General features: G+C 34.0%; 1 long non-coding RNA gene and 1 pseudogene across 9 annotated transcripts; one reads left to right on the top strand and one right to left on the bottom strand.

The window, feature by feature from the left end:
* Positions 1-64: 64 nt before the first annotated feature.
* On the bottom strand, positions 65-15,976 carry LOC114191482 (uncharacterized). 8 transcript variants are annotated; one of them, XR_014996566.1, is made up of 7 exons: positions 15,835-15,976; positions 15,566-15,610; positions 15,405-15,454; positions 14,357-14,572; positions 13,161-13,228; positions 12,926-12,982; positions 10,668-11,450 (listed from the first exon to the last, which is right to left on the bottom strand). It is a non-coding gene; the product is annotated as an uncharacterized LOC114191482 (long non-coding RNA). The 8 variants fall into 8 exon arrangements; XR_014996564.1 differs by having other exon boundaries at positions 10,667-11,450; positions 15,405-15,610; XR_014996565.1 differs by lacking the exon at positions 15,835-15,976 and having other exon boundaries at positions 15,566-15,761.
* Positions 15,836-25,999, top strand: LOC114191481 (toMV resistance protein Tm-2(2)-like; annotated as a pseudogene). The gene is made up of 4 exons (XR_014996562.1): positions 15,836-18,903; positions 24,162-25,448; positions 25,542-25,575; positions 25,759-25,999. The product of XR_014996562.1 is annotated as a toMV resistance protein Tm-2(2)-like (transcript).
* Positions 26,000-27,987: the final 1,988 nt, after the last annotated feature.

Below are 27,987 nucleotides of genomic sequence, written 5' to 3'. Positions count from 1 at the left end.
CATATGTATATATAATGGCAAAGGTCAGTAGCAATATGTCAAATTAAAAGGTTTTGGTCAAACTCTACCTCAGGGCTCCAATAAATAATGACAATTCCTTCTATGAAGAACTCCATCTCCCTTGTAAGTGCACAATCTTTTATAGGCTTTGTTGTCTTTTGCACTTCATGATCTCGGGGCACTCCTTTGTTGATGCCTATGCAAGAAAATAAATAGATTCTTCTTTCTCTTTAGTACAATTATATTGCCAAAGACATCAATTGCAAGTTCAATGAAATGTATGACATTGTAAATATATAGTGTCGAAAAAAAAATCAACATGCTCAAGCCCAACCATTAAAGGCAAATCATCATTGAAGTAGAAGACGATAAAATAGACAATTATAATTTAATATGTCCCTTGGGTTTATGGGGGACTTTGATAATGGTGTGTAATAAGAGATTTTTTCAATTTTTTGCAGACAAAAATTGTAGGAAGGGTTTGCAATTTTCTCCACAAAAAATTAGATATGACGGTTTACAGTTTTGTCCACAAAAAATTGCACATGAAACTTTTACAGTTTTGTCCATAAAAAATTGCACGATAGTATAATTTAGTATAATTTCCAATTTTCATGTTCTTTGGACCATTTCTTTTCCATTTCTAAAGACACCATAGAGTTAGCAAGTCTACTAGCATAAAACACCACATACTTCTTTCTCCTTTAATAACTGATGGTTCAACACGTTCACCCAGTTCAGTTATCATTTTGCAAAGTTCATCCCTTTGAGATTGCGAAAACTCATCGATCTCAACACACATGTCTTAAAATCTGATTAGTCATATTCCATTGGACAAGCATAGAAGGTCATTTAATGAGAATATACAACATATCACGAAAATTGAAAACAGTCCATGTTGTACAAAGAAAACATCTTGTATCCTTTCATTTGCTATTACCATTTGAGATAGGATGACACAGGAGTAGATTCAACCATCAACCTAACTTTATACCCTTCCTCTAGCTATTCAACCAAGTCGTATGAGAAATAGGAATAATTTGGTCTGAGGTTTAGGGGAGGCCGAAAGGATTCTTCAAACTTTTTGCTGCTAACCAACCACAATGACCAAGTTAAAATGAGTAATTAAGAAGTTGAAGCACATTGACCAAAACAAATTTGGCTGACTATAAGTCTTGACGAACCTGTGAAATCTCAAATTGTTCAGTGATATCTAATTAGGTTTAATTATGCCTTTGGTCCCCATTTTGGAGTCAAAATCTAAAAAAGGTATCCAAATTGAGACTTTTAAAAATCTGGGTACCATTTTGAGATTTTGACTCCAAAATGGGGACCAAAGGCATAATTAAACCTATCTAATTATGTCATTAAAAGCCAGACACGGGTTAGCAACTCACCCCTAAACTACGCTGCTTACCATGATTAAGCCCACTACATTCACTACATTGGCTTGCTGCATGGCACAACATCTCCACCCAAACGTTTAGTATAATTTCCGATTTTCATTCTTTTGACATTTATTTTTCGCTTCTAAAGACACCAGAGAGTTAGCTAGCCTATTGACATCAAACACCACAAACTTGCTTCTTTCTCCTTTAATTGTTGATAGTTCAACACATTCACCAAGTTCAATTATCATCTTGCAAAGTTCATTTGTTTAGAATATCATAAGCACATCCATCTCAGCACATGTGTCTTCTATTTCACAACAATAAAGGATATTTAACAAAAAGATACAACATATAATTGAGACATTTGGATGCTTGATCATCTTTCAAACATAACTAAATTAAATTGAATTGTGACACAAGGTTAGACTACATGTTATTGTGTGTCAGGCTTAAAGGTGTTTGAAGACCTTACATGAAACGTAGATAAGATCCAACCCTAATTCCTATGATTGCTTAACCAGAACATTCCTGCATTCCTCAACATGTTATGTGTTGTCACCTCGTCTAATTAAAAACTAATACAATTATTATTAAAATTTATTTTCCAATTAAAAATTAAAGCAAATGTGCAATACCACACCACCACCTAACTACAGAGATGCGTATATAATATTATAATTTTGCGTACAAAATTATAATTTTACGTACAAAATTGTAATTTTGTGATACAAAGTCTTTAGACACCTTTAGTGTGTTAGGCTTAAAGATGTTTGAAGATGTGAAATGAACCGGTAGATAAGATCCACTCCCCAATTCCTATGATTGCTTAACCAAAGCATTCCGCAACTCGATGAGAGTGAAACAATGCATGAAATATATGCAAAATCACTAAACTACTTTAAACTATCAAATCCACACATAAACTGTTTGAGGAAAGTCCTAAGATAAAATCAGAAAATATAGAAAGTGTTTGTCAAAATGCTTTTTGGGAACTAAAACTAAGATTTATGCAATGTAGATGGTGGGAATATGTTTCAATGAGTACAAGAATGCATGAAGCATATGCAAAATCACTAAACACCATTAAACAATCAAATTCACACATAAAACCAGTATTATGCAGCAGAAACTACTTCACATCTTTCACCGCTTATGCAGAAAATTTATATCATGAGATGTTCTATGCATATATGGATTGAATGATGGAATGATTATGCAAATAGGTTTAAAACAATGTCAATTGAGGTTTAAAACAGAAAATTTCACAAAAGAATAATTGTAGAACGAAAATCCCTACAATTGTAAAACCTAGAAGACCTAACTTCTAAATCTGGACTAAGGTGAAAAACTGAAGTCAAGACTGAATTGATGCCACGACCATGATTCAAATATACCAATTAAGATTGAATAATGATCAAAACTAAACAAAAATGCAGAAACTAAAAATCAGAAAAACTAATGCTAGAATGTGAAAATGAAAAAATAACCATATCAAGTGAGGGAATATGTAACAACAACTAGTCTAGAATAACAAAAGAAAATCATGCAAAAATATGAAAATGATACTAGAAATTATGTAGAAAATTTTTTAGAATCTAAGTGTAAAATGTGAATGGAATGTTCAAATCTATGTGCAAATGATTTTAGAATGATGCGAGATGAATGGTGAAGGTGTACGAAATCATGGAATAATTAATGGGACATGACCCAGTTGCTAGAATTTAGTAAAAAGATGCGGAAATATGAAGAAAAAAAAAACTGTTCGATGAAAGTTCTAAGAGAAAGTCAGAAAATGTACAAAATGTTTGTCAAAATGCCTCTCAGAACTAAAACTAAGCATTATGCAATGCAGGTGGGAAAATGTTTGAATGAGTATAAGAATGCGTGGAACATATGCAGAATCACTAAACTACCCCAAACTACTAAATTCACGCATGAAACTGGTGTTTTGCAGCATAAACTACTTATATACTACTTAATAGCCTTCACAGCTTTGCCAGCAAATGTGTATCATGTAATTTTCTATGGACATATGGAATGATTATGCAAAAATGTTTAAAATAATGTTAATTAAAGTCTAAAACAGAGAATTTCACAAAAGAATCATTGTATACTGAAATTCCCGACTTGCATGCAAGAGTAAAAACCTGGGCATAACATAAAGCACAGGTTTTTTAACTACGGGTCTAGCAAACGAAAAATTTAGATAGGATCCAATCCAATAATATCTCCCCCTTTCAAAATCGGACATGAAGGTTTCCTCTCATCCGACTCAAGTATTTATACAAAATAAAAAAAAACAAAGGTCTTTCATTTTCAAATTCTATCAAATTCGATAAAAAAAATTTTAATCTAAAATAAAAAAGGTTTACTCTTTACTCAAGTTCTCAATCAATCCCGATTAACATTTCATTGACGGATTTTTTTCTTATTGGTTTTCTTAATTAATTATCCAAGTTGTGTAGTACTTGCATACAATTTAGAGTTTCTTTCGCACGTGAGGATCTATCTCGATGTGCTTTTTACGTACATGGTACATGAAATATGAGATTCACATAACAAGATGTTATCACAATATATTATTGTGGAGTCTTGAAGAGTGATGCTTAAATCTTCCATCAGTATCTTTGCCGTTGAACTTACTCTAACTCCGAAGAAGAACGTGAAACAAAGGATACATGAACCAAAGATCAATAAACAGGACTAATGCTAGAATCTAAAAATGAAAAAATAACCTTAAAAAGTTGAAAAAATTAGTAAAAAGATACATAACTATGCAAAAAGACATTGTTTGATAAAAGTCATAAAAGAAAATCAGAAAATATATAAAGTGTTTGTCAAAATGTCTTTTAAATCTAATCAAAATCGAGATTTAAATAGTAAAATCGTCGAATTTTATAATTTTACATGTACAGTTTATATTACATGTATAATCATAAATATAGTATAATCGTAATACAACAGAAGTGCGGTAAAATAGTGTACAAAATCATAAAATATGTTTCTTTCAATGCATTCAACATAAATTCAATCAAAACCTAAATAAAAGTTAAAATAATTAGAAATTTTCATTGTTATGTATTGTCACCGCATTTCATTTAATTAAAAATTTATATAATTATTAATAAAATTTATTTTTCAATTAAGAATTAATATAAAACTGTAATATCACACCATCACCCAACTAAAGAAGTATTTAGATAATCTGATAATTTTGCATACAAAATATTATATAGAATTTCCTAAGTTTTGCACTCATAAGTATGTGATATTCAAAAATAATGGAACCATAAAGCAATCAGCAGCGCACTTCATCAGTTAGATATTTCCTAAGTATTTCAGGACAAAAGGATCGATTACATTCGCCGGAAGGCCAGTCCTATCCTCTTGAAGCTCAACTTTCAAATCCTCACCTGTTAATTAGCATTTCACAACCCATTGAGTCAAAGTCCACGGCAATCAATTGAAAATAAGAGACAACTACGTCTTTTCTTCCACCGGTTTGAACAACTAGAAGGAACTGTCAGAAATTCAAACCTTCAATTTGGCCATTGGCAATGGTCAAAGAAGCATTTTTGCTGGCAATCAGTTGGCAAGAAAACCCATTTGCAACGTCCACGTTCCAAGCAATGAGAGATTCAGTGACCCAATAAGCTCTGGAGTAAGACAGCTATTCTGCATCTGGGTCATCATACATGTTTCAACCGCAGTTAGAAATTCCAATAAAGGGTTGCAGAACATGAAATGAGTTGTGAATGCACCAATTTAAGACTGGAGAAAAACCTGAGAAAGTGAAGCAGATTGTTCCACCGAGGAAGAAGAATTAAGGGAACAAGAAAGGGGTGGTGGGGTATGGAGGCGAAGTGGGGTTGCTTGAGAAGGAAAGCTAAGGTGGAGAGAAGGGCAAGGGAATGAGGAAGGAAGATGATAATGAAGGTGGGAGACTGAAGGAAGAGAAAGACAAGGAGATGATGATGCTAACAGAAGCATTCTTCTTCCTCAGATCAGATGAGTTGAGTGAACCTCAGTCATTCCATTTATGTTGTCTTGTTCTTCATGTCTATGATTACATTTGTCGAACAAAGAAAAAGTATACATGCACGTGTGCCGTGTAGCTTAAACATATAAAATGTTTAGACCTTTTTCACTTTTACTTTCTACATATCTTTCAGGATTTCTTAATCGCCATCGCAATGAAAAGGGAGAATGACGAACCAATTGAGACGGGATCGATTTAGAATAAACTAAAATTACATTTCTATACCAAAACATTATAATTTCAACTTTTAAAAATGTACAACGTACTCAATTTTTATTAATCATTCAACATATTTTTTTAATTTGCTCCTAAATAAGATAATAAAAAATATAAGATAATATCTTTCATAAATGTTTCTCTTAAAAATTTAAAAGATATTAATTGAAATAACAAAAAATAATACTAAGAAACAAATCAATCATACACACAGATAAAACTTCCTTACAAATGTTATTAAAATAACTATCTAATAACTTAACTTAATTTTTAAGATATGGATAGCATATATTTATTATTTATAAATTTATAAATATAATGATATTTTATTATAATTGTTTTAACTGTTCTAGTTTTAGTCATTATTGTGTCTTATAGCAAAGAAAGATGTTTATCTAGGTGGAAAGAGTCCTTATGAAATCTAAGTCGCGCTACGTACATTAAAAGACACCATCTTCAATTATCTCACCCCCTAGACTAAGTCGATTACTATCGGTTTTCAAGTGGGTATTCATTTAGAGTCTCACCATCGAGTAATATGGTAATATGAAGAAAAAACAACAAAAACGTACTATATGTTATGAATTAATAATCGTTCATTGATTTGATACAATTAGTCATATGATTGATATTTATCATATGATTCATTACTCTTTATGTAATATTTTGTATTAACTATTTGATTTATATTCTATCATTTCCTAGATTGTATCAATAAATAAGACTACTCCTATTAGTAATAAGACACACAGAAACATTGTTCTTTATTCTCTCATTCTCTATTTTTTTTTCTCTCCTTATCCTCTTTCTGATTAGCTTCATTTGCTTCATTTCATAATTTCATAACACATTATCAACACGATGCTCCAACCAACTGAGGACTGGAAGCTTTTTCTCTCTGACGACAGTGCTCTGCGTGTCTCAATCCTTGCTAGTTCTAACCATGCGAAACGTTGCAAAATTTGGATTTGTGATTACAAAGAAGAATAATTATATTGGATATTAAATGTTGAAATATGCAATGAGTCATAGTGATATCATTAAAGAAAGAAATAAAGCATCTGATCATCTAATTTGTTCTTGCAAGAACAATATTGTGAATAGAGATTTCACAAATATTATGAATTTATTTCATGTCTTTGTATGGTTGAACAAAGCAATGAAGCTTTTGATAAAAAATCACGAGATTCATCCAATCTGCTCCATTCCCAAAAGTGAATGTAGCAATACATAGTATGAATTTATTTCATGCCCTTATGTGGCTGAACAAAGCACTGAGCTTTTGATAAAAAATCATGAAACCTGTCCAATTGGTTCTGCTCCATTCCCAGAAGTGAATGCAACAACATTTGATTTATATGATCATGATATTGATTATGGACATTGTTATAAAGGAAATTTCAAAAACACATTTTGTCACCAAAAGTGGCACAATAATGTGAAAAAGGGAAAAGAAAATTGTGAAAATATTGGCAAATAAGATGAAAGTATATATTATCATTACGATAGTAAAGGCCATTTGAGTTGTACTTGTCGTGTACACCAAAGCATCTTACAAATAGTAGAAACACATTTTTGTTTATAAAGATGGTGATTCTGATTATGGCCATATAGATGCTACTCATCTTGATATTATTATTTTATTTGCTAAACCAAATGGAAGCATGAATCACCTAATTGGTTATGAAAGTGTTAAACAAAGATTTTATCATATTGATATGTTTATATGAAGAATGAATGTTGACATTAACACCAATGATGAGGATATGTGTTTTATTAATAGTGCAACAACTTATACAATTCTCAAGAGTAATACATTTTTTTCTCTTGTTTGGTAATGCGAGATATCAATGTTAATATTATTTATAGTATAACAAATATATTTGAAGGCTCCAGAAGAGCTATTATACTTCTACCAATAAGTTGAATAGAAACTTAACTTATTAAGTTTCAAGAGGATATTTGTCTAAATAAATATCATATTGAGACAAACAATAAAACAGATATTAAAGATCTTTATATCTCTACGATTGAGTTGTAAAAAAAAATGTGTATTAAAGAAATTATGCACATTCTCTTATCAATGGACACCCAAGGGAGAGTGTTATGAATTAATGATCGTTCGTCCATTGATTTGATACAATTACTCATATGATTGATATGATTATTGATACTCGTATGATTCATTACTCTTTATGTAATATTTTGTATTAACTATTTGATTTATATCATTTATGGGTTATCATGTTGTATCTATAAATAGGACTTTCTTTTTACCAAGTAATAAGATACACAGAAAAGTTGTTCCCTATTCTCTCATTCTCTATTCTTCCTCTCCTTATTCTCTCTCTTATTACCTTCATTTCATAATAGGCTTAAATACCTTTTTGGTCCTCATTTTCGTAGTGTTTGTTGCGGATGGTCCTCATTTTGACAAAATGTTTAAAATGGTCCTCATTTTCGCAATTCGTGTTTTATTTGGTCCTTTTCTGTAATGCCGTTTAAATCATTAACGGGGCATTGTACAAGTGGCATGGTTTGTATTAGGGTGTGTTACGTGTACTGTATAAGTGTGGTAATTAGATATTTGAGGATAAATAAGTGAGCTAGGATTTTGGTAAGGAATGTTTGGGCAGTTGGTGAGTTTTGGCAATCTTGTTCCTCTATTCCCAATTGATGTAGCTGTAGAGAGATGGCAGTTATGAGGATGGCAAGAACTCCAAAGAATATTGGTAGAAAATTTTGGGTACAATCTGTTTTTATTTTTGTGTTAATAATAAATTGGTTTTAATTTTTGCTTTATTGATTTACAGAGTGGTGACTTTTTCAAATGGTGGTGTTGATGAAAAGGATGTCATCATCATGACACAAATGAGGTAGATTAATGATTTGGAGAAGTCATTGAAGGTCGGTGAGAAAAGGCTGCAATTAGTAATAGGGTTCACTTGTGTTGTTATTGTATTATTCGTACTGTTATTGTGTGTAATCTTTTAAAGTTCAATATGTTTTGTACTATTGTTAAATGAAGAAATGAATTAGTTTGATTATATTGATATTAATCCCAACATGTTCAAAATTACATCTTAATCTGAGCATTGAAGTAAGTGATATTGATCTAAGCTTGGGAAAAATTAAATTGATCTAAGTCTGGAAGAAGTTAAATTCATAACATTAATTCATCCTCATCAAAATCTACTACATCAATGTTTGGCAAAAGTGAAATTGAACAAAGTTTAAGGAAAGTCAAAATGCAGTACATCAATAATGAATTCTACATCAGAAATTCCAAAAAATAACTAAGATGTTTGTAGATGCTATCATGGCCTCCTCCTAATCTGTAATTTCATCCTAAATTGCTGAGATGGTTCTTCTGGTGTTGGTAGTAGTGCTGCAAGGAAGAAGATCGGGACTGTAACATTCCTATATAATGGGATTGCAGGAAGAAAAAGATTGCAGCAACACCAATTGGTAATGGAGGAACAAGATTGTCAAAACTCCCCAACTACCCAAACATTCCTTACCAAAACCCTAGCTCACTTATTTATCCCCAACTATCTAATTACCACACATGTATAGTACACGTAACACACCCTAATACAAACTGTGCCACCTGTACAATGCTCCGTTAATGATTTAAACTGTGTTACAAAAAATGACTAAATAAAACACGAATTGCGAAAATAAGGACCATTTTAAACATTCGGTAAAAATGAGGACCATCCGCAACAAACACTACGAAAATGAGGACCAAAAAGGTATTTAAGCCTTTCATAATACTAGAGAAATAATTAGAATTAAAGAGTTGCTTTTGGAGTTGTTACCAATAGGTCTCTTAGGTCTAGGATGGATGGAGAGACTTGGGTAGTTGTGTGTCATGGAAGGGTTTACAGTTTGCAATTTTATCGGTAGGTGTGCTTTCGCTTGCAGAGATGATTTTCTTAGTGAAATGTATGAGTGTTGAGGTTTTGACCAAAGGTTTATAATCAAGAGAGGAACAATTTTGAGATGCTGACCAAAATCAACATTGCATGTTGCACCTTTTGGGTGATGCGCATGGGTGGTTGGATATGAGGTGCCGAACCACGTTAGATTTTAGATTTCTTATATGCTTTAATTTATATTTTATGTTCTTAGTTGTATATCTATTTCCACTTCGAGAAATTATTTTCTTAGTGCGTGATTTTCAACTCTTACCATGAGTAAGGTCACTACATTAGCTTATGCACAACATCTCCTCCAAACCTTTGGTATAATTTTCAATTTTCGCTCTTTTATTCTTTTCCGCTCCTAAAGACTCCAAAATTAGTTAGTCTACTAGCATCAAACACCACATACCACACACTTCTTTCTTTCTCCTTTAATAGCAGTTTTGTTGTCTTGAGAGCGAATGCCCAAAGCATAGACAACAGTCCAACAAGCTGACAGATAAGCCAATCACAACTAATTGCAGCCATCTATTAGCAGTGTACTTTCTTTTGTTGCCAAGAAGTATTCGGATCACTTGCAGCAACAAACTAACAAAAAACCAGAACTCTTATTTCCAATATTTTTCATAATACTTTTATCAGACCCAAACTAATACCACCTATTTTTTTCCTGAATGTATCACAATCAAAATACTGACAACTGAAAAACACATGTAAGTAATGCTCAACCTGCATACAACAAGAAAAAACTGAAAATATTTCATACACAAGAGACTCAAAAAACTAAGAAAGTGAAAGAGTTGTAAATGAATGAACTGTCCACGCAGGGAGTATATATATATATATATATATATATATATATATATATATATATATATATATATATATATATATATATATATATATATATTCATAACATGTCTTATATACACCAAAACGAAAAAAAAATTCTTCTTCTAATTTAAATTAAAAAATAGAAATTTCTTTTTGAAGAAAATTAAAAAATTAATTATAAAAAATGGAAAAGAAAAAAAGAAAAAAGAAAAAAAAAAGGCAAGAGGTTAGATTTTGTTTTTGTGATTGGACCATTTTTACTAGTAATTTTAAGTGCGAGTAGAAATTTTCATTATTATATATTGTCACGACATTTCATATAATTAAAAATTATTTTAATTATTATTAAAATTTAATTTTTAATTAAAAATTAATATAAAACTTCAATATCACGACCTCATCTATTTAAAAAAATACTAAGATAAATATATAATTTTGCGTACAAAATTATAATTTTGCGTATAAAATATTATATAGTATTTTCTTTAATATTTAGATCAGCCGTTTACATATGCATATATAAAGTAGCAATATGCCAAATTAGAAGGCTTTGGTCAAATTCTAATTCAGGGCTCCAATAAATAATGACAATTCCTTCTATGAAGAACTCCATCTCCTTTGTAAGTGCACAATTTTTTATAGACTTTGTTGTCTTTTGCACTTCAGGATCTCGGGGCACTATTTTTTGATGCCTATCCAAAATATTAGATATGAAGGTTTGCAGTTTTGTCCACAAAAAAATGCACATGAAACGTTTGTAGTTTTGTCCATCAAAAATTGCACGATAATTCATCCTTCAATAACACAACATCTCCACCCAAACATTTAGTATAATTTCCGATTTTCGTGTTCTTTTGACCATTTCTTTTCCATTTCTAAAGACACCATAGAGTTAGCAAGCCTATTAGCATATAACACCACATACTTCTTTCTCCTTGAATAACTGATGGTTCAACACATTCACCCAGTTTAGTTATCATTTTGCAAAGTTCATCCCTTTGAGATTGCGGAAGCTCATTGATCTCAACACACGTCTCTTAAAATCTGATTAGTCATATTTCGTTAGGCAAGCATAGAAGATCATTTAAGGATAATATACAACATATAACAAAAATTGAAAACAGATAGAATCCATGTTGTACAAAGAAAGCATCTTGTATCCTTTCATTTGCTATTACTATTTGAGAATGATAGGATGACACAGGAGTAGATTGAACCATCAACCTAACTTTATACCCTTCGTCTATCTATTCAGCCAAGTCGTATGAGAAATAGGAATAATTTGGTCTGAGGTTTAGGGGAGGCCGAATGGATTCTTCAAACTTTTTGATGCTAACCAACAACAATGACCAAGTTAAAATCTTGAGTGATCTCAATAATTGAAATGAGTAATTAAGAAGTTGAAGCACATTGACCAGAACAAATTTAGCTGACTATAAGTCTTGACGAACCTGTGAAATCTCAAACTGTTTAGTGATACCTAATTATGTCATTAAAAGCCAGACACGGGTGAGCAACTCACCCCTAAACTAAGTTACTTACCATGATTAAGCCAACTACATTGGCTTTGCTGCATGGCACAACATCTCCACCCAAACGTTTAGTATAATTTTTGATTTTCATTCTTTTGACATTTATTTTCCGCTTCTAAAGACACCATAGAGTTAGCTAGCCTATTGACATCAAACACCACAAACTTGCTTCTTTCTCCTTTAATTGCTGATAGTTCAACACATTCACCAAGTTCAATTATCATTTTGCAAAGTTCAGAATATCATAAACACATCCATCTCAGCACATGTGTCTTTTATTTCGATGGACAACAATAAAGGATATTTAACAAGAAGATACAACGTATAATTGAGACATTTGAATGCTTGATTATCTTTCAAACTTAACTAAATTAAATTGTGACACAAGGTTAGACCACATGTTATTGTGTGTCAGGCTTAAAGGTGTTTGAAGACCTTACATGAACCGTAGATAAAATCCAATCCTAATTCCTATGATTGCTTAACTAGAGCATCCTGCATTCCTGAACATGTTATGTGTTGTCACCTTGTCTAATTAAAAACTAATACAATTATTACTAAAATTTATTTTCCAATTAAAAATTAAAGCAAAGGTGCAATACCACACCACCACCTAACTAAAGAGATGCGCATATAAAAGAGATGCGCATATAATATTATAATTTTGCGTACAAAATTATAATTTAAATTATAATTTTACGTACAAAATTATAATTTAAATTATAATTTTACGTACAAAATTGTAATTTTTTGACACAAGATCTTTAGACACCTTTAGTGTGTTAGACTTAAAGATGTTTGAAGATGTGAAATGAACCGGTAGATAAGATCCACTCCTCGATTCATTTGATTGCTTAAGCAAAGCATTCTGCAACTCGATGAGAGTTAAACAATGACAATGTATATCTCAAAGACAATAACTCCAACTCATGTTTTCCAAAAAAAAAATGCAAGAGAAACAGAGAATTTTGAGAATATTTATGATACCTTTAAGCTCACAATGTCAAATAGGGTTTCATTGTCATGAGCATAAACATAATTGATCTGCAAAACAGATGTCAATTAAATAATCTCATTAAAAAGGAAAAGTCTGTCATTCCCTTCACATGGTTGATAGTGATGTTCAATACTAAATTTAGTTTCACGACTTTTCTCAAAATACAGAACATGTTTAAGATTTAAGAGAAGAACAGTTGAGGGATATACAAGAGAATAATCTTACCGTCTCTATGGGACATGAGGCATATGGAGTAGGTGTCCCATCATATGTTAATATTTCTGACCTTTTACCTGACACCATCAAAATGGAGCTATCAGACAATATTTCTTGTGCAAAGAATGATCTCATAAGAGGTAAAATATCTTTTAATTATACTAGCATGGTCAGCATTCAGTGGAGAAACATTGAACAATCCACTCATATATAATAGAAAGAGTCTTCAAATTTATATCTCTCGTCTCATACCATCTTTGTCCTAAAGACATATTTAATCACGCTTGATTATAATTTTTTAAAATTCACAAATTAATTTCATTTTGTGTTATATTACTTTTTTTTACATCAAAATTAGATCAGTCCTTGCTAGATTCAAATAGAACCCATGAAGCAAGAATTAGTGGCACTCTTCAACCCATGCAATGCAAGCGAGCCAACAACTCCAAACACCTCAGTCTCATACGACAAGAACTGGCGTCTGATTGCTAACCTTAGTAGCAGCTGATACCTTTCCCACTAACCACTAATACTTCCTTCACTACACATATCATAATTAAATCCACGTGGTATGTCCCAACATTTTGAACTTAAAAATAAGAAATCCAGATAAAGACAAACATATTTGATTATTCCTGCTACCATTACTGGAATGGTAATATAAAAAAGTTTGCCACCATTCCATGAGATCTGAATCACAGGAGCAGCTACTATTAGTTGGGAGATTAACCCAAACAAGTGCCGAAGCCATAACTCATTATCCTCACAGGAATAGAGTGTGATTGGGCCACCAAGATGCAAAAAAAGGAAGGCTACCCAGATTATGAAGTTCGGCTGCATTAATGGATTTTTGCTGTCTTTGGAAAGAATTCCAAAACATAGGTAGAAACCCAGCTAGCCAACTGATAGGTCAACTACACACCTAATTGCAGACCTCTATTCGCCATGTACTTTCTTCTGTTGCCAAATAGTATTAGGATCACTTGCAGCAACAAACTAATCAAAACCAGAACTCTCATTTGCAATATTTTCCACTATCAGATCTGGAATAATACCATTTAATTCTATTTATCTTGAATGTATCATAATCAAAGTAGTAACAACTGAAAAACATATGTAAGTCATGGTCAACGTGCATAGAAACGAAAGGACTAATAATATTGCATACATATAGATTATGGAAAGGAACAAGACTGAAGTTTTACCTGCAAACAACATTGTGTGTTGTGCTTCTCCTTGATCTCTCGATACTATGTTTCAAGAAATGCCACAAGTTGCAGTTGGTAGCTGAGAGAACGCCCAGCTCAAGTGGCGTTGTAAGTTTGGGGACTGAAAATGGTGTAAGATAAAGTCTTTCTCCTTTTTTCCAACAACCAAGCATATTAGCCAACCAACAACCATAAACTAATTCTTCTTGTGACCTAAAAAATATTCAATATACTTAAAAACTATATATATTAAAAATAAATTCTGTTGCTTTCATTGTGTTAAAAAAAGACAAGTTATAATTATAACCGTAGTTATTTGTATTTTTTTTTCTTTTTTATTGAAGAGTTTTTTGTTTTCATTTTTTCTCTCACGTTTTCCCTAGAAAAATGTTGACATAAAATTTCTAATTTTTATTTTAATTTCTTAAAAATAAACCATTTTAACAATTTTTAGAAGACTTGTCCAAGCATGCAGGTGATGGTCAACTCAAATCATATCGTCACACGTTCTGTTTATCAATGTACGGGTTAAAATGGAACAATTGAACGTGTTGCTACTGTTGACCTTCGTTTATTTTATTTACTTTATTTTCCATTCTTCTCATTCAACCAAACCATACAACTTGCCATGCCGAAAAATAAAAACTAAGCCATACAACTAGCAAATTACAAATCCATCTTAAAATTATCGTTTGAAGGTAAACAACAGTTTTCTTCTTCTACAAATCACACAAAAAGAATTGGCAAGTCCTGTGTGCATTTCTAAATAAGTTATTTTTGAATATATCTATAAGTAGAGTATTTGTGAGAAGTATTTCATTTGACAATATTATATTTTAATTATTATTGATTTTAAAACTTACAAAAAATAGAACTTTTGAAAGGATCCGTGTCTTTGGTGTGGATCTTGGCAAACTCTTAGCACAACTGTGCTGACACAAGTAATATAATTATAAATAAAATTCAATGCTATGAAATTGAGTAACCTCCTTAATAAACATGAATTCTTCATATTCAATTATCTAAGAATAATATAGTAACTCACCTATGAATTACTTGTGGCGGTTCTTCACGTCAGACCTGGCCTGATTGTTGCTACACTTATCACGCATCCCATAAAAAATGTAGCGTTTGTAAGATAACAATATTTTTCTTCCACTTAAAAGATAAAAAATTTATTTTTTATTTTTCAATTTGGCCGTTTACCAGATCTAGAGTACATCTCAGGCGGCATTAATAGCTGTTCGCATACTGAGAATAAAAATAGGATTAGTCCCAATAGGAATATCTGGAACCTAACGTGACGCAACCAGAAATCTTGATTTATGTTCTTTAGTTTGATTGGAGTAAAACATTTAAAAAAAAGGTGAATTAGAATTAAGTTAAACTAATGGAGTTATTTTGCTGACTTTTAACGAGTATTGAGACTGGTTTTGTTGGTTTGAAGCCATTCCTGACACAGAAAGAGGCCTCACCATGTCTAGCTCTCATTCTCAACCAGCAAAGGACATGTTCTCATCAAGGGATGAAGGCAAACCACCTAAACCTTCACGTAAGTCTCCACCGGAATCAAGGAAGGATTTCCATGGTTTCCTAAAAGGCAGCAAGTCTCGTGCAGCACCAGTAAAAAAGAGTGACTTGGGTACGAAGAAGGGCAAACAAGAACTAGATTCCTTCGGATCAACTAAGGATTTTCATGGTTTCTCAAAAAGCAGCAAGTCTACTGCAGCACCAATAAAAAAAGGTGACTTGGTTACAAAGAAGAAAAACAAAGAAGTACCTTTCTCCGAAATTGTGGATAGAATGATAGTTAGTGCCAGAAGCCAGTACCTTCCGCTAGAAGAAAGTGACTTGAATACGACCACGAAACCAAAAGAACTAAGTGACTACCTAGAAAGCCTATCTAGAGCTGAAAACGTAACAACCGCAAATCGCTTGCTATCAAGGTTTTCAGGCAAACAATCAGGTGTCGACATTGAATATTCTGCAATCCAAGCTAATCGCAGAATGCGGATCGCCGTAGAAGAACTGACTTATCTCCGTGCATTCTTACGTCACTTTGATTACAACAAAATCTCCGATCACGATCAGATGGAGTTCGTAGACAATATAATTCATGAGATTAATGATGCAGAAGAAGTGTTATATTCCTTACCCATCAAAGCATACAAGGAGAGACGGAAAGGAATTGAGTATTTGTTAGCTAAGCCTTGGGTCGCCACAGAGCTAGAGAGGATCATCAACAGAATGAGGAAAATCAGAGAGTTAATAAAGACCAATATGCAGACACAATTAGTTGTGACCGTGGAAACTCCATGTTTGGGACGGGAAGAAGATAACACAGTACTGGAAATGTTTGATTACATCCTGAATGGAAATTTAATTACACGGGAAGATGTGATCGAGACCGTACTAAGTTTGAGAGAGGGGTACCTTGCCGACACGTACAGTCTTATTCTGTCCAGTTACGATTCACCAGGAGATTGGAGCCAGAGTGAAAGGGTGTGTTTGCTAGAGATAGAAGACATTTTTTTTTATACTGCAAGTGTTGCTGAAAAATTCATTAAGAGAATAGAAAGGCCTAGAAATGTCTGGGCGGTGCTTTATCCTTTTGAACAACATGGTGTGGAGATGAATCTTATGAAAGAGATTGAGCATATCAATAGCAAGTTTGGAGATGCAGTTTACAGAAGGTGGACTTTCGGAGATGGAGGAAAGCTACTGATGGGAGACATCACAGGATCAAGTTCAAAACGTCTTACCTTTTTTGCTCAGTTTGTGTCTTCCTGGAGGTTTTTGAACAACAATTTGAGCACAACTAGAAGATATTTAGCAGTGATGAAAGCTTTTTTGGATGATATTGATGGCACGGTGGTGGAAGGCCTGAACCAGAGACAGAGAGTGTGGGTGGGACAAGTGAGAGAGGTGACTCGAAAGGGATACTGCCTTGTTGAAGAGGAGAATGGGTTTTTCTTTCTCCTTAGTAGAATTGTATTCGCCAAAGACATAGATTACTTGTTAAATGAAATCATTGATATCTCCAAGAGAAAGGAAATTTATGCCATTGCGAATATACAGGGTGAAAGAAGAAAATCATTTCCTTCTAGCCCAAGCATTCAAGGGTCCGAAAGAGAAATCATGGTTGAAGTTGAACAAGAAGGCGATAATTCTGGCGCGGAGGAAAGTCCACTAATTGCACAACCCAATACCTTTTCGTATCGGCATATCACAGAGCTCGAAAAAGAGTTCCAATCAATCAAAGGAGAAAAACAATTGATGAATGCTCTGTTTGATGATGTACAAGAGATTGGATAAGAAGAACTAGACGAAAGATCCAAAATTTGGGTGGAGCAAATGAAAGAAATTGCCCCTGAAATTGATCTTGTCATTGAAGAGTGCGAACGTGAATTGAAGCATGTGACACTGTTAAACAACATTTTGCAATCCAAGGCGCGGTTTCATATCATAAACGAGATAAAAAGGATAAAGAAGAAAATAAAAGATGTCTGCAGAAGTAGAAAGGCATATAGTTTAGTTCAACCTCAATCCCGAGCTGAGTCACTGTGCAGAAAGACACAACCAACTCTCATTGCTAAAGAATCCAGAATGGTCGGGTTTGATGAAGACGTGGAGATTTTGATGGCCCAGTTACTCTCGGATGAGAAACACCGGGGCATTTGTTCAATAGTTGGAGCTAAAGGCACGGGCAAGACCGAACTTGCGAGGTTCATATCTAGAAACAAAGTTGTTCTATCTCATTTTGATTGTGTCATATGGGTGACTCCAAGTTCTTCAGCTGAACGGCTCAAAAACAAAATAGCCAAGAAGGCTGCTGAATTAATTATGGGAGGTGAACGCGACACATGGACAACACAAGACGTACTCACAACCTTGGCGACGAAAAGGTATCTCATTGTTGTTGATGGCATCCAAACTCTCCATGTCCTGGATACCTTGAGGGAGGCCATACCGGACAGGTTAACAGCAAGCCGATTTCTTCTTACCACTCGCAATGCAATTATACTACAGAGAGCAGGTACTACTTCCTCCTTTGTTCACCCTTTACGTTTATTAGACGATAAAAATAGTTGGATTCTGTTTACGAGAAAATTGAGCGTGGAAATGAACTCCGATCCAAAGCTACAAGAAATTGGGAAAAAACTTGTGGCCACAAGCGGGGGGCTACCACTGGAAATACTAAAAATGAACAAACTGCTTCTGCGTAAAAATGTGGCTGCAGAAGACTCGGCAAAGGTGCTAAAGCAAAACCCATGGTCTGAAACACTTGACACAGTAAATACCAACTTACCTTCCTATCTAAGGAGATGCTTATTTTATTTTGAACTGTTTCCGGCTAATTTTGAGATTCCTGTAAGAAGATTGGTCGCTCTGTGGGTGGCAGAGGGCCTAGTGACTCTTGGGGAAGACCAAGAATGGCCACCAGAGCTGGTAGCAGAAACGTACTTGACTGAGTTGATAGATCTCGACATGGTTCAAATTGCCAAGAGAAAACCCAATGGCAAGGTCAAAACATGTCGTTTCCCTGATGATTTATAAAGAGCCCCTGGTGACATGAGAGAGAGTGCGAGAAGCATGAAAGAGAAAGCGTGAGGGAAAAGCTTTTCTTCTCCCTTGAACGAAGCAACCCTAGCAGCAGAATTTGGGGAAAATGGTTGAAAGATAAAGATGGATCAGCGTGGAAGAAAGGAAGAGAGCATAGACTGAAGGTAAGAGAAAACACTCTTTTATTCCAGTGAATCTGTTTTTCATATGTATGGAATACAAACGGGATTCTATCTTATATAGATCCCGATACATAAAGCGTATAACAGACAGGGAAAAGAAAACAACTTAACGTAATAGAATAACGGAAACCCTCAGTTGTAGGGTTTTAATATCCTCCCCTCAAGTCGGATGGTGTATATTCATCATACCGAGCTTGGGAAGAAGAGTTTTGAACGACGTGCGGTGAAGCGCTTTGGTGAAAATGTCAGCTGGTTGCTCGGAGGAACGAATCGGAAGCAAGTGGAACAGTTTGCTCTGAAGTTTTTCACGAACAATATGACAGTCTAGATCGATGTGTTTCGTGCGCTCGTGGAAGGTTGGATTATGGGCAATCTGTCGTGCTGATTGGCTATCGCAGTAGAGGGTGGATTGATCAGTGGTTTGAACTTGTAAATCACGAAGGAGGTAACTTAGCCATTGTAGTTCACAGGTGGTAGTGGCGAGGGCCCTATATTTGGCTTCTGAGGAAGATCTAGAGACTGTGTTTTGCTTCTTTGATTTCCAGGAAATCAAAGATGTGCCTAGGAACACACAGTAGCCTGTAACACTCCGTCTTGTATCGGGGCATGCAGCCCAGTCAGAGTCACTAAAAGCCTTGATCTGGAGTTTGTTAGATGCAGCAAAGAAAAGTCCATTAGCAGGACTTGTTTTAATATATCTTAGAATATGTTGAGCTGCTTGATGATGATGGATAGTAGGGGCCTACAAAAATTGACTAAGTAAGTGTACAGAATAACAAACGTCAGGTCTAGAATTGGTTAGGTATAGCAACTTCCCAATTAGTCTTCGGTACGAATTTGGATCCTTGATGGGATCAGCTTTCTCAAAGAGAACTTTTGTGTTGGTCATGAGAGGACTTTGGCTGGGCTTACAGTCCAGCATCCCCGTTTCGGATAAAATGTCTAGAGCATATTTTCGTTGACATAAATGTATTCCTTTGCTAGATCTAGCCACCTCGAATCCCAAGAAGTATTTCAAGGATCCTAAATCTTTAATTCTGAAAGCTTTGTGTAAGGAAGTCTTCACTTTCTCAATCTCTGTTATAGAATTTCCTGCTAAAATCACATCATCCACATAGACAAGAAGAATTGTAAAGGAACTTAAGTTATTTTTAGTAAACAGAGAGTGGTCAGATTGGGACTGTATGAAACCAATAGAAGTAAGAAAAGAAGACAGTTTAGCAAACCATTGTCGACTGGCCTGTTTCAGCCCATAGAGAGATTTGGTTAACTTGCATACTTGACCTGGTTTAGGGATTTGTAGCCCTGGAGGGGGATCCATGTATACCTCTTCATCAAGGCTTCCATGTAGGAAAGCATTATCGACATCAAGCTGGTGCAAATACCAATTCTTTGTGGCTGCAATGGCCAACAAAAGTCTAACAGTTGTGAGTTTAGCAACAGGGGAAAAAGTATCAATAAAGTCGATCCCTTCTAATTGAGTGTAGCCTTTGGCTACAAGTCTAGCTTTGTGTCTCTCAATGGTGCCATCAGAATTGTATTTTATCTTAAAAATCCATTTACATCCTATAGGCTTCTTTCCTTTAAGGAGATCAGTAAACTGCCAAGTCTCATTACTTTCAAGAGCTTTTATTTCTTTGTTAATAGCATCAATCCATTTGTTGTCTTTGCAAGCTTCAGTATAAGATTGTGGTTCATGATAAGTAGAAACAGCAAGAGTGTACTTTAACTGCTCTTTAGACAGAGAATTATATGAAAGAACAGAACTAATGGGATAATTGGACTTATAAGCAGATTTGTTATTCATAAAACGTTTAGGGTTCATGGAATTGTTCACCTGGTGTATATAATCCTTTAGATATGAAGGAGCCTTTCTCTGCCTTTCAGATCTTCGTAGATTAGTATCTCTAGATCCTTGACTATTATCACTAGGCTGGTCATTGTCTTCATTGGTGCTAGAAATATCACTAACAGAATCAGGAATAGATTCTGTTTCAATATTATCCTCAATATTTTTTCTGAGAAAAGTCTGGTGCAGATCCTTACTATTATTAGGGGAATGATCCCCTTCCTTTAATAGGAAGTCTGAGTCATGATGATCACCATTGGTCTGAATGCACTGCTCCACAGCCTTGAAAGGAAAGATATTTTCATAGAATATAACATTCCTAGTGATAAAAATTTCTCTACTTAAGGTATCAAGGAGGACATAACCTTTAATCCCAGTTTTAAAACCTAAAAACACACATTTTCTAGCTCTTGGGTCCAGTTTGGTTCGATTATTATCAAGAGTACTGGCAAAACATAAAGTTCCAAAGACTTTAAGATTGAGAAAAGTAGGAGGCTTCTTATATAAAATCTCATAAGGACATTTGTTATTTAGGACAGCAGTAGGTAATCTATTAATGATGTGAATGGCATGGGTAGCAGCATAACACCAATAAGCTTTAGGCATGTTAGATTGAAAAAGCAAGCTGCGAGTGACATTTAGAATGTGTTGATGTTTCCTCTCCACAACAGAGTTCTGTTGTGGAGTTTCTACACAACTTTTTTGATGAGTTATCCCATAGGTATCATATATATCAACACAATTGAACTCAGGTCCATTATCAGATCTAAAACACTTAATGGTTTTGTCAAACTGATTTTTAATATGGATTATGAAGTTTTGAATAAGTTTTCTGGTTTCGGACTTGGCTTGCATAAGAAAAATCCAAGTGTGCCTAGAATGATCATCTACCACAGTAAGGAAGTATTTATGGCCATGAATGGAAGGGATGCTAATGGGTCCCCATATATCAAGATGAACAAGATCAAAACAAGAATCAGAAACTGTATCACTTTTGCAGAAAGGCAATTTATGTTGTTTAGACAGATGGCAAACATCACAAACATCAGAACATTTAGATTGAACATAAGGAAAGGCTTTACAAATATGTTCTGTAATTCTACGGGCAGGGTGCCCAAGTCTATAATGCCAAGTATCAATGTTACTTTTAGCACAATTCAGCATATTACATGGAGAGAAATCAGAATTCTTAGTAATAGGGAAGCCATTAAGGTAGTATAAACCCTGGTTGAAGTCAGCTTGCCCAATCATCTGAGATGTAGTATTGTCCTGTATCTGACAGCACTTAGAAGAAAAAATTAGATTACAGTTCAAATCCTTGATCAAGGTTTGAACTGAAATTAGATTAAAGGAAAATTCTGGAACATATAATACGTTGAAAAGAATGAGTTGTTTAGAAAATTGTACAGTCCCTGCAAAGTTAGCAGTGACACTGCTGTTATTAGGCAATTTAATATATACAGGTTTTATTCTGTAATAGGTGGTGAAATTTTCTTTATTTTGGGCAACATGATCAGTTGCACCAGTGTCCAAAATCCAGAGATTTTTACCTTGAGGAATCTTGTCAGTGGGATTTGTGTGTGTGTATTTGGTTGACGCTGTGTCCGGACTCGTCAGAGTCATTTATGAGTTTTAACAATTTCTGCATCTGCTCTGATGTCAGCCCTTTCAGAACATCATCCTTCATGTTCTGTTTGTCAACAGGCTCCTCCCTCGTATTTAGATTGCAAACTTGTTGCTCTCTTTTATCTTGATTCTTGTTTTCTTGGAGAGTGTTGCTGTATTCATTTTTCTGCTTGAACCAAGGGGGATAACCATGTTTAGAATAACATTCTTCTACCGTGTGATTCATTTTATGGCAATAAGAGCACTGTTTGCCATAGTTTGGATTTCGACCTCTCCCTCTTCCATGAGACCGAGGACCAGAACTCGAACCTCTACCTTGACCTTTCCAGCCATTCTGTTCTTGAGACTTGAAATGCCTTTCAGAGGTATTAAGGAGGATCTTGCTCTCAGAACTTGTGCCAGCTGCACCATTGTTTTGCCTTTCTTGTTGCATGATGAGAGAGTAAACTTTATTCATGTTAGGCAGGGTTCTAACAACAGAATTTGAGTCTTGACAGTGTTATAACTATCGTTCAAACCTTTTAGGAAAGGTATCACATATTCCACTTCCCTTTGTTTGATGAAAATTCTTGAAAGATTGCATTCGCAAGGCCTACCACAAGTACAATTAACAGGCCTTAAAAACTCTAATTCTTCCCAAATGATCTTTAGATCAGTAAAGAACTGAGTAATACTCCTTTCTCCTTGTCTAGGAGAGTGCATTTCTTGAAGAAGGTCTGAAATGCGAAAATAATCCCCTTTTGTGAATCTCTCCTTCAGGTCATCCAAAGGTCTTTGGCAGAATCAATGTAGATAACACTTTCTGCAATTTGAGGGGAAAGAGTCCTAATGATCCAAGACAAAATCATGACATTGGCCCTTTCCTAAACTTCATAAATGGGTTCATCTCTGGCAGGAACTCTGATACTGCCATCCACAAACTTTAATTTGTTTTTGGACATGAGAGCTCTTCTCATATTTCTGCTCCATGAACTGTAGTTAGTTTCATTGAGAGAAGGTGATACCAGAACCTGTCCTGGGTTCTCTCCAGGGTGTATGTAGTATGGGCTGGTAGGGATGAGAGATTGATCAAGATCCATTCTTTGGAGATGCTGACTTGCACTGCTAACCTCTGTTTTAATTTCTTTGCTGTTGATGGTGTCTTCCATGGTGCAAGAACCTTTCTTGCAAGTTGTTGACTATTGGGCAGGGGATCAGAGTGGGCAAACGGAAACAGAGCAGGCTATGAACCTGCTCTGATACCATAAAGAGCCCCTGGTGACATGAGAGAGAGTGCGAGAAGCATGAAAGAGAAAGCGTGAGGGAAAAGCTTTTCTTCTCCCTTGAACGAAGCAACCCTAGCAGCAGAATTTGGGGAAAATGGTTGAAAGATAAAGATGGATCAGCGTGGAAGAAAGGAAGAGAGCATAGACTGAAGGTAAGAGAAAACACTCTTTTATTCCAGTGAATCTGTTTTTCATATGTATGGAATACAAACGGGATTCTATCTTATATAGATCCCGATACATAAAGCGTATAACAGAAAGGGAAAAGAAAACAACTTAACGTAATAGAATAACGGAAACCCTCAGTTGTAGGGTTTTAATAGTTTACGTCAAATCTTGAAATCCACCAAATCTAGAATTCCTGAAGTCGGGACTAGCACAGATTTGGAGGCAGTTCCAAAAAATTCCAGAATACGTCGGGTAGCAGATCACCTTGAAGTAAAAGATATCTGGCATACACATATTCATGATAACATTAACACCTATGCCAGAGACTGCACTTCCCTGAGAACCTACTACAAGAACGTTCTCTCCTTCTTGTCCTTCGATACCCGACAAGGAAGTAAGCCTGGGCAAGACATAGGAAACTTTCTGAACCTGTGTATTTGGAACAATTGTCTTCTACAGTTGCGGGTGCTTGATCTAGAAGGCGTGTACAAGCCCAAGTTGCCCAAAGACATTGCAAAACTTCTTGGATTGAGGTATCTTGGCCTAAGATGGACTTATCTAGAGTCACTTCCGTCGTCTATAAGTAGCTTGCTGCAACTCCAGACTCTGGATCTGAAACACACTTACATACAAACTCTACCAATCTCCATCTGGAAAATGAAACTGAGACACCTGTTCTTGAGTGAGAGTAACCGCACCAGATTTCCACCCAAACCAATAGGTATCGACATAGGTCGTTCTCTACATGACCTCCAAACATTGTGGGGAGTTTTTGTAGACGAAGAGACTCCTGTCAAGGGTGGTTTAGACAAATTGGTCAACATCACTAAATTGGGAATAACATGCCAATCACAGGTGAGTGCAGTGGCTGACTGGATTGTGAAACTACAATACCTCCAATCACTTAGGCTAAAATCAAGAGATAAACAAGGTCGACCCTCGCAAATACACTTGGAGTTTTTGAAACATCACACTAATCTCACCGACTTGTATTTGCTGGGAAACTTGAACACTCCGTTGAATCAGCTCTTCCTTCCTCCAACGCTTGTTGTGCTTACCTTATCACATTCGAAACTAGTGAATGATCCCATGCAAATTTTGAAAGATGCGCCGAATCTTCGCTCGTTGTCTTTACTTGCGGAATCCTACCTGGGACGAACTATTGTTTGCACGTCTGAAAGCTTTTCTCAACTTCGTGTCTTGAGAGTTTGGAAGTTGGAGCAATTAGAGGAATGGAAAATAGAGCAGAAAGCACTTCCCTCTCTGAGAGAACTGGAGATCCGATTATGTCGGCGCATGAAAGTGCTTCCTGATGGATTAAATCATGTTAACAGTCTTCTTGAGTTGAAGTTGACAAACATGTCAATGGAAATTAAAACTGAAAAGCACAACATTCCGTGGAACTGTAAAGTCCACAGAGATGATTCCGTCCAATAGTGAGTTACTTCCCTTTATTCTTCCTTCGTTTTCTTTCTCTTTCAGCTCACATTAATTGGTTCACTAATGCAAAAATTTACTATGTTTGACAGTGAGGAGCAGTTTGTCTACACTGGTTGATTGAAGGTAAGTTTGGTTCTTCTCGTTGAAGTCTTTTCTTGAAAGAATCTGTACCTTTACATGCATATATATATATATATATATATATATATATATATATATATATATATATATATATATATATATATTTTTTTTTTTTTTTTTTTCTACTGTGTAATCCAAACTTTGACTGAGGGAGTTGCTTTATAGGCTGCAAGAATTTGCGCTGACGCATGTTCAGAGAGAGTTGGTGGAAGAAAATTCAAGTTGTTTACAGTGATGTACTACGATGAAAAACAACGAATAGCGTTTGTAAATTGTAAGTACAAATAAAGAATACAAAATTATCTAGTAGATAGTGTTTAATATTAGTGTTAAGACTACTTAAATGCTAAGATCACATGTAATTAGATTGGAGAGCAAGAATTTGACACGACACTCTTTTTTTTTTATTATTTGACATTATCCTTCTCTATCATTCACTTTCACTTTTTTTCAAAAATATAAAAATTTTCTTTTCTTAACACTATTTTAAACTTATAAAAGTCATTAAATGTCAAACAACATTTTTCCGATTAGATTGTGTCTTTTAATATTTCTTTCGTTTCCTTAGTTATACGTTTAAAGAGATCCATGTATACGTTATTTACATTGTATTAAAATCATAATTATGTACGGCACCTTCTGCGTTGCTTTCTTTCGTTATTATTCTTGTATTTTATTTTTGTTATTTTTGAACAAACCCAACATATTTTTACAGTTTGTAGATAGTAAAGAAATGGAGTATAGGATGAGATCTTTCGAGGTGCATAAGGAAATTCTATAAACATTGTTGATGAATTTAGTGCTTTGGTGAAAAGATACCACACTTATATCAATTTTGTATTTTTTTTATCTTATTTAAAAAAATTATGACTAAATTTTTTGTATAACTTTTCATATAACAAACAAATTACGTAGGTGTATTTATAAATGTTTATATTTTTATTTGAGTCTTTACGAATAAAAATTGCATTCAATTAATTAACTGAACAAAATATTTTATTTTTGTGAAGTACTGTTTCATTTGATTTTGCTTCAATGAGATTGTGTAGTCATTATGTTGATCTTCACATAATTCATCAATAACTTTATTTCTTCTCTCTTTAATTTCGTTCAACTCTTTAATCAACTATCTCTTACGGAGGAGAGAAGCGGGTTAATAGACTGATAGGAAGAGATGAGGAGAAAAAATCAGATGAATTGGATATTAAAAGATTAAAGTAATAGACAATTTATCTTGTTAACTATAAAGTCAAACAACAAAGTACCTGGACAAAACAAAAAATATTTTAAGTAGTTAATGAATTTTTTTAATAAGAGGTTAAAGATATATATCTAAATTTATAAGATGATTAAAACTTAATTAAACTTAAAAGTTATTAAACAAAAAAATTGAACAAATCTCTTGCCTAAATACACCCTTAGTTAATAAAAAACAATAGTGTTGTGACACCTTACATGTATTTGGACATAGATAATTTTGTTAAATATAACCATAGATAAGCTTTCATATAAATCATTTAATTTTTGTAATAAGTACGGAAAATTTAAATATGAATCTAAATATTGTATTAAATAAAAAAAAAGTTGATTATATAAAAAATTTATAAATTTATTGTTTTAGAATTTTTGATGATATTAATCTCTTATATTAAAATTAAACTCATATTTTATTGATATCGTCGTAGTGGACGTGCAAACAAACTTACATATTAAATTATTCTCACATAAAATAATTTTCGGAAAAATTAGTATATTCTCCTTTTGGGGATTTCAATAAACTTAAATATTTTAGTGAGAAAAAATATAACTTTTATTTTGAACAAAATCCACTAAAAATTAAGTAATATTCTTCTTCAGAAACTATCCTGTATTCCACTAGAGTGGAGTTTTCCTAAATAAATTATTCAAATATTAATAAATTAAAAAAATTAAAAGTTGACAAAGACGTCAAGGTTTCTCACTTAACTACTTCATCTTATTATATACTCAAAGTCAAGTGTGTAACAATTACCTCTTAATTACTAAATAACTCACAAGTTAAAAATAATAAAACAAACTCCAAAATCATATTAAAAAACCATTTTAAGAAGTAATTTGAATTCAAGACAAAATAACAAAAAAAATAAAAGTCTCAAATTATCCTTTGATCCAAAAGTTAGAGTGCATTGTAGATAAGGTCCTAAATTCTAATTCATCCAAAGCGAGAAAGCTGCAAACATGACTGAAGAATCTCACCCACACAGTGCTCGCCAACATCAATCACAAGAAAAGTATCACAAGTATCAACATATTCAACTAAATTACCAACTTAATTCACGATCATAGTACATAAAAATCCCAAAATTAATTTCTCTCTCCAAACTCTAACTGCCATTGAAAAGGAAGTTAATTTTT

Source organism: Vigna unguiculata, chromosome 7 (assembly GCF_037176805.1).
Source record: "Vigna unguiculata cultivar grain cowpea cultivar isolate G323 ecotype 2 chromosome 7, ASM3717680v1, whole genome shotgun sequence".
Classification (NCBI taxonomy): domain Eukaryota; kingdom Viridiplantae; phylum Streptophyta; class Magnoliopsida; order Fabales; family Fabaceae; genus Vigna; species Vigna unguiculata.
The sequence above is the reverse complement of the archived record's forward strand: the minus strand, read 5'-3'. Positions and strand labels throughout refer to the sequence as shown.